Source organism: Sceloporus occidentalis, unplaced genomic scaffold (assembly GCF_023333645.1).
Source record: "Sceloporus occidentalis isolate IW3139 unplaced genomic scaffold, rSceOcc1.0.p SCAF_4, whole genome shotgun sequence".
Classification (NCBI taxonomy): Eukaryota; Metazoa; Chordata; class Lepidosauria; order Squamata; family Phrynosomatidae; genus Sceloporus; species Sceloporus occidentalis.
This window is the reverse complement of record NW_028316984.1, coordinates 127,649,805-127,662,457: the sequence shown is the minus strand read 5'-3', so window position 1 is coordinate 127,662,457 and position 12,653 is coordinate 127,649,805. Positions and strand designations below refer to the sequence as shown.

The 12,653-nt window shown below is 38.2% G+C and overlaps 1 protein-coding gene across 6 annotated transcripts in view; it reads left to right on the top strand.

Annotated features, from left to right (window-relative positions):
- Window positions 1–12,653, top strand: part of LOC149314598 (leucine-rich repeat-containing protein 4C) — a 1,025,265-nt gene that overhangs the window by 909,726 nt on the left and 102,886 nt on the right. The window lies entirely within an intron of this gene.

Sequence of the window (12,653 nt, the reverse complement as noted above, 5' to 3'; positions counted from 1 at the left end):
TAGCTACCATTTAGTCAACCTCAGCTCATGGCAGCCCTGTGTGCAAGACATCTCCAGGCCCTCTGTCCTCCACTGCTCTTCTTAGGTCTTGAAGATTCAGGCCCATGACCTCCCTTGCTTTTTCTAAAAGCTGCAGTGTTGGTCATCAACTTGGACAGTTTCAAAAATGAACTGGAGAGATACATGGAGAATGAGGCTATTGTTGGCTACTCATTAGGACGCCCCCCCAAACACTTGGAAGCCAGCTTCAGTTCACCTGGCAGCCCAAACATGGGCTGGCTCCCAGGCACTCCAGCGATGCAGTGTTTACATGCCATATGCCTCTGGAGTGCCTTAAAGCTGCATTCTGGCTGCAGCACCAGTGGAAACTGTCTTTTTGCCACACACAAAAAGAAGAGGCTCTTTGCCACTCCTTTTTTCAGCAGCTCCAAGGCAGATTGGGGCCATGTTGTGTGGTTGCCGCAGCCCTAATCCACCTTCAGAAGGGGCAGCTTAGAGGAGGTCATGTCAATAATTACAATAGTGACTGCTATAAATCTCTGTTTCCTTATGATATCTTTTTTTCTTTCTCCATAGCAATTGCTGAGAACAACAGAGACTCTTCCATTGATTCAAACAAGTAGGAATCAATTGGGACTGCAATCATCAAGGTTTAACATCCTATTATAGAAATAATCACTCTGGGAAATTTTGAGAGAGGATGAAAAATGTGGCCCTTCTCATGACATTGAGGTCACTCACGCTCCCAAACTGCCTGTTTATTGCTTCCTATATGAATCTCTGGCTGCACACTCGACAGTTTGCTAGTCTAAAACAAATGAATAAATGAATAAACAAAACAAATGCCAAGACTTGAAGAGACAAATTGATTATTCCATTATTTTTCAGTGTGATGCTTCTCGAGTCCACTTCTGACAAATGCAGTGCATTCTCCAGCCTCAAAATACAAAATAGAACAAATAAAAAACCTCTAAAATCTAATGTAGCTTGTACTTCTCCAAGCATTATGCCCAAAATGAGAACCAGAGCTTTCAGACTAATAACATATATATCATACTTATTCTACATGTTTCCTATTTTGACACCATTCTAAGGATAGATTGTTTAAATGCTCATTGAACATTTTCACTGTTATATAATGTCTTTATAAATAGGCTGTATAATATTGTATTTCTGCTGAAATCAACAGTGCTGTATATTCACAATTTTTTAATTTTTTAAAGGCTGAGCCATTTTGTGGATTACTTAATACTCATACATGATCTACAGAAAAGTCTTAGAGGAGATGCCTATTCATTTACTAGTTGCTGAGGTACCTTTTCAGATTGAAGAGTTAGAATAGTGGGCAGTGACGACAGTCATAGTTCTCCTAACCTCCCCAATCCCCCTAAAAAACCAGCCATTCTAGGGATTAAGCACTTCAGTTTTTCAGGGTTTTTTTTTTAACTACAAAAATTGCCTAATTCATAACCTTCAATCATTTTCTTTTCCTGCGTTGTCATTTACTTATTATATTCCTCAGAAGTATCTTTTTTCTATTTAAACCTGATATTATTTATGTGAGTTAAAAGGAGAATTCATTACCCCCCTGTTGGCCCTCCTTCTCATCTTTGAAGTTTATCTCTTGATCTCCTTTGATATTATCTCTCCCTCCCCCTCTCTCTATGTTCAGTTAATCAATGCTGATGTATTCATTTGGTCCTTTAGATCTGTCCTTCCTTGAACTGGAAATCTCATCATATTTGTCTGCTACTTGAAGGGCTTTCTGAAAATGCAGGGAAGCTATTTGGTTAGATTTGAATTTGTCAGACTCTCATTGATTAGTGTTGAATAAACGATGGCTTTTGTTTTATTTTTTGTTGACGGATATTACTGTTCTGTGTGTCATATGAGGTCCTCTTCTCTACTGAAAAATCTCTTCTACTTGAGAACCTGTTTGTGTGCGTGTGTATGTGCGTGAACATATTTTATTCCTGTCAGTGTGTTCCCTTTGTGCTACATAGCTTCTTCACCTTTCTTCATGCTTTGTATGCTGAGATATACTTATCTCAGACTCTGCTTTACTGCTTTCAAGCCTGTTGCATTATAAGTAATTAACTCTGCTTTGTCACCTTGTGATGCTGGAAACACATTGTCTTTTAAAGGAAGGTGAACTATTTGTTAGGTTGATCAAGAAGAGGTTTCTTCTACCTAGCCCTGCCCCACCTAATGAGGACTCTGTTGATAACCCATTACAGATAATCGAAATGAAAGCTACAAACAGTTAACAGATTTAATGTGGGTGCCACATGCCTTCCTCCACTCCAGCAAATTTTATATCCTTTTGTGATGCATTGTCCCCCTTCCAGTTTAACAATACAGCACTAAAATCAGTTATGGAGCATGCTGCTTCTGTCTGGATACAGCATATGATTGTAAATTGCTCATTTACAATTTGATATGCTTAAGTGGTGCATGTGGCTCATTAAACACTTCTTGTCAATCCATGGTAGCCACAGGAAACAGACTCTCAGCCACTTCCAGTATCAGCATGCTTTCGTCTTTCTAACTTTTGCAGTTCCATGCTTCCTCACTAGGAACATGACTACACAAGCTATTTGCAGTGGTTTTCCCTTGCCCTCATGTTGTTCTGTCCTGATGCTGCAGGGCCAACAGCCCAATTTGACTGTCTACACATGGAAAGGGCAGTCACACAGCAAATCCCTGCTTTAACATGAATTGAAAAGACCATTTTCTCTGGACCTTCCTAGAAAATCTGAAGCAATCTGAAGTGAAGTCAAGTGGCTGTTTACATAGTGTCCTGCTGCGCTGCTTGCTGCCATCAGTACAAGTCACTCCTCTAAGGTCACAAAAAGGCGGCTTGCTATGTGATCATTGCTGGGTCCCTCATTTCTGGCCTCGGAGGAAGCAACTCACACCAGTGGTGGGGGCAGTGGGTGGCACAGTGGTAGACTGTGTAAACAGCCAACCAGCATTGTTCTGGAATGTGCAGCTTTGGGGCCAGACTACTCTGGGGACAGCCTTGAGTGTTCTGGCCAGTGAAGTCAGTGCAGATCAGACTAAATTAAGAGAATTAGCTAATAAACCCAGAGGACAGGATCAGAAATCAAAATGACCTGAACAGAATGAAAAGCTGGAACAAAACTCACAAAATGAATTTCAGCAGATGGAAATATAGGATACTATACTTAGGTAGTAAAAATGAAATACTCAGATATAGGATGGATGACAACTGGCTTGATGGCAATACATACAGTACCAAAATGATCTAGGTGACTAAGTGGACCACAGGCTGAACATGAGCCAACAATGTGATGCATCAGCTAAGAAAGCCAATACAATTCTAATCTGCATCAATAGGAATATATTGTTTACTTTTACTTTTATTTACATTTATTTATTTTATACCCCGCTCTTCATAAATGTTCTCAGAGCAGCTTACAAATTGGTAATTAGACAGTTCTCTGCCCCCAGTCTTACAATCTGAAGAGATGGCACACAATGGAAGGGGATGGCAGTGAGAAAGGGGATCCAGTCCAGCAGAAACTGCCTCTTATTCTCTCTCTCTGAGGCCATGGCAGTGGCAATTGAAATGGAAAGAGGGCCTTTCTTCTGCCTATTGGCTAGGCCTGGTGGAGGCCAGGAAAATGGCAGTTGGGATTGAGGGAGGTCCTTTCATCTGTCTCTGTATAATTGTACAGTGTCTATACTGAGGGAAATAATAGTGCCACTCTGTTCTGCTTTGTTCAGGCCTTTCCTGGAATATTGTGTCCACTTCTGGGCACCACAATTCAAAAGTACTTGGACAAGCTGGAGCTTGTCCAGAGGAGGGCGACCAAAATGGTGAAAGTTCTGGAAATCATGCTCTATGAGGAGAGCCTTAAGGAGCTAAGTATGTTTAGCCTGTAGAAGAGAGCATTAAGAGTTGACATGATTTTGTTTTGACAACATACTGAGTCTGGAGAAGCTTGTTTTCTGCTGCTCCAGAAACTAAGACATAATAATAATAACAGTAATAATAATAATAATAACAATTTTTATATATATTTTCCCGCCTCTCCCAGATGGATTGAGGTGAGATTACAGTCTGTTAAAACCCATACATCAATAATAAAATACATATAAAATTTATCAGTAAAAATAATACAATTAATCTTAAAATTAAAATTAACTCATCATCAAGTGGTAATGCAGTAGATTCGTACAATGGTCTGAAGGTGTTTCTTACACAAGGTCAGGTGGGTAAGCTTGCCGGAAGAGATCCATCTTAAGTGCCTTCTTAAACAGCTCCAAGGAAGTAATGGGATGGATCTCTTCTGGGAGACTGTTCCACAATTTTGGAGCAGCTGCTTTGAAGGCTCTCTGGGAAGTCGATATGGAGCAATGGATTCAAACTGCAGGAAAAGAGATTCCACTTAAACATTAGGAAGAACTTCCTGATGATATGACCTGTTTGACAGTGGAACACACCACAAAGTTTCTAAACAGAGGCTGCAAGAGGTTGGACTGGATGGCCTTTGTGGTGTCTTTCAAATCTAGGATTCTATGATTCTAGGATTCACCCAATGAGGGTTTTTTTTTAAAGCTTAATCAACAAGGAGGTGAATGTAGCAACCTGAAAGACAAGAGATTCAAGGACTATTTACTTACTTTCCAGATGTGATAACCCATTCAATTTATTGAAACTACTTTTGGCTGCAATTACATTCTGCATCTGTACTGGAGCCATATAAGAAGCCAGAAGAACATCTTTTCCCCACTTCTGTCCTCTCCTAAGCACAGTGGGGTCTTCTGCAGTATTTCATGCTTTATGTTGTGGTATGAAGAGAGGAGGATAAATTCTTATGTAATGTTTGAAGAGGACAGACTACATGAGGAGATACAGAGATATTTGAAGTTTGAGAAAGGTTTTGTCTGTTCTTCTTATCACAGCATCAGTCCTGAACCAGCAGTGTTATGACTCCTCCTTAGTCCTTCTCTTGGTGTTTTGCTGCTGAGATCAAGATGTGGGCTTCAGATGCAAGAACTGAAATGTTCCTTGTAGTTTGTATTAAAGAAGCAGCTGTGTTGTGTTGATTCCATTTGTTCAGCCATCCAGGCAGAATCAGGGTAGATGGCAAAGATCCATATCAATTGTCTTTTCTAAATAACTTAGCTGTCTTCAGATTCAAGAAATTATCCTTAGTTCACAAATTTAGATAGGAATGCAAACATATTTAATAGGAACCTGTAGCTCTGTCTACTGGCTTCACTTATAAGGGTCCGGGTAGCAAGCCTCATATCAGAAAGCTGCTGTTGTGACATGGACTTTGCACACTTGCTAATCACAGTTACTTGCTAAATTACCTTCTCCGATGTGCATGTATTAATGGTGAGAAGTTGGTTTGCATAAGAGCACACATAAAATGTATACTGCATATGTAAACCTATACTGCATGTATAATCAAAGCAACACAGCATATACATTGTAAATCTATGAAGTAAAGGAGTAAGAGACAGAATGTAATGGCCATAAGAAATGATTGGAACATTGAACCTCATACTCAATAGTTGTGATCCAACTTTATTGTTATTGAATAGTTTCATTTCAGACATAGAATGTTGACATCTTTATTTTAAAAAATGATATTAGGCAAAGAGGAGGATCACATTACAGATGGATTGATTTAATAAAGGGAACCACAGCCCTGAATTTGAAAAAAACAGAGCAAGGCTGTTCATAACCAGAGCTCATGGAGGTCTCTAATTCAGAGGCCTGCCATAAACTGAAGCCAAACTGATGACAAATAATAATGTTATTTTTTGCTTTGAGCAACTAGATAAGAGCTTGGATTTTTAAATTATATATTCCAATACTCTTTAAAAAATAAAGGTTTAAAAGGTGACATGCAGCCATTATTTAGTTCAGTGATGAAGAATTAACATGTTCTTGTGTTGCTTGTTGCACTGCTTATTACTTTTCCACCACCATTATTTTGAGAAGGTCAGTATCCTTAGGATTAATAAGATAATGGCATAAAACCTGGAGGAAAAAGTAAGAAAATGCCTATAAGAATGTCTTTAAAAATAACTTTTGAAAGTAATTAGAAATTACAGCAAAAAAGTAACTTTGGTCTTATGCATTACAATGATCTCAATTCTATTGTTAATCTCAATGAAGGTAGATTTATCTACATATTAAGGGCTCTTTCACATGGCGAAAAGTAACGGTAGCATAGCGAGATGCTTCCTTCACTATCAATTGCATGAAGATTATCAGACAATGTTGATGAAGCCTTATTCTCATCTTGAAGAACATTTGCCATAGTTACATTGTAATGTAGTTAGATCTATTTGGTGCCATAGTATAGTTGTGATTACATGTCTGTATTTTCTCCTTGTTTTGAAAAATTCCCCTGTATATCTTTTTTCCCCTCACTTCTCACCCTTTGGAAATGTGATTCCTTCCCTTTTCAGCTCCATCTTAGGAAATCAAAAGCCACTGAAATTCAAACAAAATCATTTTATTAAGAGATCACTCTTGAGTTATGTTTCCCCCCCCCCCTCCTCCAGGAAGTTTTTGTACAATGGGTTTGGCAGCCCTGTATATCTTTCTTTTTTTTTTTAAAAAAAAGAAAAACATACAACATGAAAGAAAACAACAATGTAGAAACAATAACTACAATTAGAAAACACACATACAAACATATACCTTTCTTAGAAAGTTTATTGTTAAAAGCTAAAAGCTGTCACAACATAAAATAGACCCAAACAGTAAATATAAAAACAGTATAAAAAATCAAGGCACAAAAACCACAAATAAAACGACATGGTAAAATTAGTATGAGAGGCCCATCAACAAAAAACAATAATACATCATGAATGATAAAATAATAGAAACATAAAAGTAGAATGGTTCTAGCCATCATTCCGATCAAGAAAACTGATTCTAATCTTGCTAGCAGCTAAAACAAATTTTGCTATATATTTATATATTTTGCTTTATATATTATAACATATAAACAAGCTAATACAAATCTTAAAAAAAACTAATCTTGACCTGTTCAGTCAGTTGTTGATTGATTCTTCCTTGCTTAGGTCAACAGTAACTATTTTCTTGAAATTTATAACTTAAATCTTTTCTTCTGAACTTCCTGACATCATTGTCATCCTGCTACTTTTATTGCATTTTACTTTTTTTTTACTCTTCTCTTTTCTTTCCTTTCTTTTTTTATACCAGTATATTTATTCTACATAAGTTTCCATCCTTTGTCTCTCCCAAACTCCTAAAGACATATCCATTCATCTAAGTTAGTTTTTCCTTATTTTGATCACCCAGTCCTCTTCTGTTGGTATTTGACTGAGTTTCCAATACTGTTTATACAATATCCTGGCCAAAGTGATCATGCACAATAATATTCGGCCATATCTTCTTTCTATTTTTTATCTATCCTGTTACTCATATTCAGTAGAAAGATTTGAGGATCTAAAATTACTTCTATTTAAAGAATTTTGTTAATTAGACCTAGTATATTCCTCCAGTTTTGTTTGGCCAGTTGGCAGTTCTACCACATATGTATGAAGTTACCCTCTTGCTTCTGACACTTCTAACACTTTAAAGAGCCAGTCTTTTAAATCTTATTTAATTTAATGGAGTCATGTACCATTGGTAGAACAGTTTGGTGTAATTTTCTTTGTAATTTTGGCAGAGTGTAAACTTATTTGTCTTTATCCATGATGTTTCCCAGCTGTCAAGTTCTATCGTGCTGCCGATGTCTTGGGCCCATTTTATCATTGTGTGCTTTATGGTTTCCAATTCTAGATCTCTGTTTTTCAGTGGTTTATAGAATTTAGAGATATGCTTTCCTTCTTTGACAAAAATAATCTTATCTATTTCATTTTTCTCTCTATTAAATTCATGTTTTGTGGTCAGCTCTGAATTGTTCTCTAAGGCCTGTTACAGACTGCCAAAATAAAGCTGCTTCGGGTCTCTTTGGAGGTATGCTATTTAAATGATGCATGCATCCTAAGAATCCGGAAGCTGCACCAAAAGCTGCATTCCGGTGCTTAGGAATGGAGTGTGGCTTTGGTGCGAACTCCGGACTCTTAGGATGCATGCATCATTTAAATAGCATACCTCCAAAGAGACCCGAAGCAGCTTTATTTTGGCAGTCTGTAACAGGCCCACGTTGGCTATACAGGAACCAGTCGGTTTTTATGTTCTCCTCTTGTAGTTGGGCAATAGATTTTATCATTATTTTTTCTTTATCTTTTGTTATTAGTAGATTTTTATATCTAATCCACTTTTCTGTTTTATTTCTTATCTGATGGCAGAGAGCCTCCTGTGAAGACACCCACAAGGGTAGCTTTTGAAAAAAAATTGTTTCTTTATTCCTAGCCAAACCCTTAACAAGAGTTTCCTTATTATGTGGTAATCAAAATCTCTGTTGACTGACCGTTTACTGAACCATTTCACATCAGGACAATTGGCAGAGGGTAGGGCTTTGATACCCTTGATGTTGAGACCAGTATTTTCAAATGGAAGCATGGTCTAACAGACCAAGCTGAGGCACGTGATGTGGGCGGAGTCAGTATATAAGGGTGGTACGCCCCCCCATCCTGCCTCCTTTCAATGACGCAGCCCACTCTCATGCTCTCAATTCAGTGTGAACTTTGTTGGTCGCTTTGGAGCTGGGTAGGAATTTTCTCCCCTTTTCCCAGGTTTATTTATTTATTTATTTATTTTTGCCTACCTCATACTGTTGAAGGGACTGGAAATTGGCTTTGGGTGGCTGTTAAATAGGTTTCACTGGCCCATATGGGGTTAAATAATTGGTTGGTATGCACCATTGGCACCCCTTTGTAGTGAAAGGTTAGGCTCTTGAACAGCTTAGACATGTCAAGGGACATGGAGTTGGGAAAGAACCTGACTTTGGGGTAGACCTGAGGGATTTGCTCAACCTTACAAACTCAAGGGAGTTTGAGGGAGAGTGCCTTATGTTTACCATCCTAGGACTGGCTGAGGATGCAATCCGAATCATCGGATTTACCTCAAGGTTCGGTGTTTGTGTCCAAAAGGAATGCTGAAGAGGAGGTCTAGCATTGACACCTGGCTTCAGCTTGTCCCGCACCAGGCTTTCACTTTAATAATTCTCTCACAGTTTGACATTAAGGTTGAAGTTTAAGTGCTTAGCTTTAAATAGGATGTAGGTCAAATAAATGGCCCTTTATTCATCCAGTTTACATGTCTGGTCTCTTTATTTCATGGTTGAGTATCAAATATATGTAGTCCAAATCTTAAATTGCTACTTTCAATAGAAAGTAGTTTATCATTGTTGATTTTAACCCATTCTTCCAACCAAAATAAAAAGGATGCATAATAGTACAGTTTTAGGTTAGGCAAAGCTCATCCTCCTTTTTCTTTGTCACCTGTAAGAGTTCTCCAACTAATCCTGGCTTTTTTTCCCTTTCCAGAGAAACTTAGAAAGTTCTCTTTGCCAGTGGCAGCCCTGTATATCTTTAAATGGCCATGTCACCTAGAATTGCCATTGTTTGGTATGAACAGCAGGCATTCTGCTCTCATACCAAGAACTGATTTGTTCCTTTGTTTTTCATATTGGATGGTGCTATTCTTATAGCTGTTTAATCACAGCCTTGCTATAGAACTATATGGGGAAACTTATCCCTAAACACGTCTCTAGCCCTGTGCACAGAAATCTAAGAGCTTTTCATCCTGAGTGCTCAGCAGGAGTTTCCTGCTGCCTTTTGTGTTCTGGCTAACATGCACACGCTTAGGCTCTGACTGTATTGCTAGGAGCCTGTCTAATGAGCTGTCACAATGAGAGGCTAATGGCAGCATAGCTTTATGTCCCTTGCCAACATGTGTATTCCCACCATTACAGATCATCTAATCCTGTTGACCTATACTCTTATTTTAATATAATATTTGTTATATTTTAAAAATTGTACTATGTATACTGAATATACATTACACATGTATCTTCCTGCCTGTGTTATCAGACCCAATGTTGGGTAAAGCAGCATCTGCAACTATCTTAAGTCTCATAGACAGCACGTCAAATGTTGGCCATACTAGAAGGTGCTGTATGTTTGTTGCCTCTTAAGGTGACAGACTATGACTTTTTTTTCTTCCAAGCTGGGAAAAGAAATTAATCTTAACTGAGATTCCTTAACAAATTTTCTTAATTTAATCCAGTTTGTTACCTGCAAGTCTATTAATAAAAGTGTGATGTCTCATTTCGTTTCCTGTTATTGTGAAGAAATCACAAGCAATTGGTTATTTTGCTTTTGTGAATTATTTTGCATTTAAATTAACATGGCTAAAGGTATGCATATCTGCATTTAGTGAATGTGGGGAATGAGTAAAAACATAGATGGGACAGAAATGCTAATCGAATATGAAGCACAACACAAGAAGCACAATGAAAATTAAATTGACAGTTATTGCAAATCTACTTACAAGGTGCCATTTTCATATTAATCCTGGTGATGTGGAAAAATCTGTGGTGTGACATGCTGCTTAAGGTTAATATGCTGATGTAGGGTTTCATATCATGTCTGTACACCCCTTTTCTTAAACTGAACAAGGTTGTTGTAATAAGAAGTCATGATAGGGATGCCTACCATGTTATGGCATGCACCCAGTGTTATGGAGCCATGGTCAGGGCTGATCCAAGATGTTTTCTTCCTGGAGCCAAATATTGATATCTCCTTCCACCATTCCATCTGCAGAAGCAAACTAGACTAGGAATTTGATTTTATTTGAACACTGGTTTTGGAACTGTGTGCTGTTCCACCAGAAGCAGGGCCCCTTTTGAATAATACATTTAGCACACTATGATTTAACTTCAGCTCTCATGCTAATCTTCTATGAAATCCAGTGTAGCATCATTTAGAGTACTGGGCCAAAGAGCCCTTCCAGTATTCTAAAATCACAGAGTTGGAAGATGCTACAAGGACCATCCAGTCCAACCCCCTGCCATATAGGAAAATGCTATCAAAGCATTCCTGACAGATGGGCATCCAACTTCTGCTTAAAAAATCTCTTTTCTTTTCCTGTAATATGAATCCATTGCTTTGGAGTAGCAGAAAACAAGCTTGCTGTCTCTAGTGTCTCATCAGTCTACAAACGCCAAGATTCCATAGGATGTTGCCATGACAGTTAAAACTGAATCATAGTGCTGTAACTGTGTAGTGGGAAAGGGCCCCAGGGATAGCAGAATAGACTGCATGGCATCCACAGCTTTATCTTTCAACAGAGTGGGCTCAAGAGAAATTCTCATAAACCTGCTGCTGATCCCAGGATCGTCTACCTGAGAGGATTACCTAGTTCCAGCTAATATTAAGCCAAGAAAGAAGGATTTCTTGCCACATGTCTACCTCAATCTATGTTGTGTCCTTCTATTCAAGAGCAGGAGCAGTGTAGAAGGAGCCTTTCCCACACTGATTCCCTGATCTGAAATGCTCCAAAGCTGCTATTAGCTCTATAGGTGAAAGCATACATTGTGTAGTCCTGTCTACTTTACCTCAGATTTCCAATGAAAAATGGAGGAAAACCTTGCTTGTTCCTTCTCCCACTTAGGTTACTTCAGCATGCATTTTCTGAGAAGAGGTAAACCTATTTGGAATGAATCTGTAAGCCATTTGAGGGTATTGTTAATGTATTGTAGCTTCTAGACATTTATAGGTAATGGTGAAAATATGGCAAAGTGATTGATAAATGAATGATTTAAACGTTGCTAGTACCCTTAGTTTTTCAAGGTACTTATAACATATATAATGTGTTATTGCACTGGGACAAGGAGGGTCTGGACACTGTTAGAGGTTGCTAGTACCATTAGTTTTTGAAGGTACTCGTAACATGTATAATATATTAATGTATAACATGAATGTGTAGGTAGTGATACGTGATCTACAGAAAGAATGGTTAATTTCAGTGGACAATTTCCAAGAGCCAGTTCTCTGTTCCTGTGACATTTCAGTGGTGCACAGACTTCCAAAAATGCTAGAAAATTGGGCGGGGGGGGGGGGGAGAGTGAGGAGGGAGAGGCCAGAAATCTATTTCTGGTTTTGAAAAATGGGAATTTTAAATTTTACAAGGTGCTGGGAAGACCTGCAACCCATTTAAAATGTGAATCACTGCTACTGAAGGCTTCCAGAAGCAATCCTGCCTCTGAAATGTTATGTTGTAAACTGCCCTGATTGCCTGAGTGCAGTAGGGCTGGGATATTATTATTATTATTATTATTATTATTATTATTATTATTATTAAAAAAGGATGGCCAGGTTGAATAAAGGAGCACAGAAAGACTTATTTTTTTACCATTGATCTGCAATTTGGAAGTCTCATTGACATATTTACTTTGTAGAATTTGTAAACTGTACTGACTTCTATGATTTTATTATTTGTTCTGTCGTTCTTTTTAGCCACATTTCATTCCCTTGTTGTAATTAGAGGAAGATGAACAGACAACACTCATCCATGAATTCCAGCAGTTGTCTCATGTTGCTTGCTAGAATTCATACCCTTAGAATAATAGAGCTGGAAAAGACCACAGGGGTGATCTGGTCTCACCCCTTGCCATTCAAGGATACACAATCAAAGCACTCCTGACAAGGGCTATCCAGAATCTGCTTAAAAAAACATTCAAAGA